Source organism: Aplysia californica, unplaced genomic scaffold (assembly GCF_000002075.1).
Source record: "Aplysia californica isolate F4 #8 unplaced genomic scaffold, AplCal3.0 scaffold00011, whole genome shotgun sequence".
Lineage (NCBI taxonomy): Eukaryota > Metazoa > Mollusca > Gastropoda > Aplysiida > Aplysiidae > Aplysia > Aplysia californica.
This window is the reverse complement of record NW_004797281.1, coordinates 999,018-1,000,136: the sequence shown is the minus strand read 5'-3', so window position 1 is coordinate 1,000,136 and position 1,119 is coordinate 999,018. Positions and strand designations below refer to the sequence as shown.

Here is a 1,119-nt window from a genome sequence, read left to right as displayed (position 1 = left end):
CCCCCCAACAATTGATTTTGTTTTTCAGGACTGGCACTTTTGTTCTTCATCATTGTCAACTTACGCTACAAAGGGCCCTTTTCATTTAGAATTAGTCGGTCGAATCGCTGGCCAGACTGAAACTCCCTGCAGGCCAGATAGTCCGCGGACCGTATTTTGCCAATGCCTCCTCTTAGTTGTCGTGTCAAAGGCACGCGAGCAGTTCGTTTTACATAACGATAAAATAGTGCTGCTCTCACAGGAGTCATCTTGGTTGTTTTCTTAGCTTTTAAAGACTCAACTTCGCTAGATTTACAAGCACTGTCTTAATTAAACAAACTTAGTTTTGTAAGTATGGTAGGGTTTAACTAAAGCATTCGCAACTGAAGCATTTTATTTCAGAACCGAAAGATTGAGTGTACAAGATAGCACTAAGCTCACGTGTATGAATCACGATAAGCCAGAAATATTTCTCAGTGGTATGGGGTCTGCTGGGGTAATAATAGTGAAAAACGCATATTATAGATCTTGCTGTCGAGCGGGGTATGCGCTATACAAAATGCTATTAATATTATCATTAATAATACTGAAAAAAGTAACACAGTAGATATAGATTTGCTTACCGGGGCGCTGTGCTGATTTAATCCTTGTGAATACACACAAAACAGCTCCGAGAACTCAAAAGTGGCATTATCTAGATCTAGGGATGTAGGGCAGGCGGCCTCGAGTTATAATTTTTTGTTTGTTTTTTGTTTTTAGTTTGTTTTTTCTCTAGTTTTCGTGTATTTCTTTGCGGAAAGCCGACGGACCAAGATGGTTTTATGATTCTTCTCGGATAGGGAAAAGTTGGTAAAATGGGGACGCGGATGGGTTGAGACGTGGGGTTTTAGGGGGCGGGGGTAAAGTATTGAGTGTGGGGTTGGGACTTGAGGCGGCACGTTCTGCCTCGTGGAAAAGGCGCATAGTGCGCGTGTGTGCGCGTGTGTTTGTGTGTGTGTGTGTGTGTGTGTGTGTATGTGTGCGTGAGAGTGTGTTTGTATGTGTATGTGTTTGTATGTGTTTGGGTGTGTGTGTGTGTGTGTGTGTGTTGGAGGGAGGTGAGACGGGGTGAGGGAGGAGTGGAAGGAGAGGGGTGGTGGA

General features: G+C 43.7%; 1 protein-coding gene across 1 annotated transcript in view; it reads right to left on the bottom strand.

Moving 5' to 3' along the window:
- The window catches only part of LOC101857615 (organic cation transporter protein), a gene marked incomplete at its 3' end in the record, with an annotated part of 16,967 nt that extends 16,082 nt beyond the window's left edge, over positions 1-885 (bottom strand). The window contains 1 exon segment of the mRNA XM_013083573.2: positions 603-885.
- Positions 886-1,119: the final 234 nt, after the last annotated feature.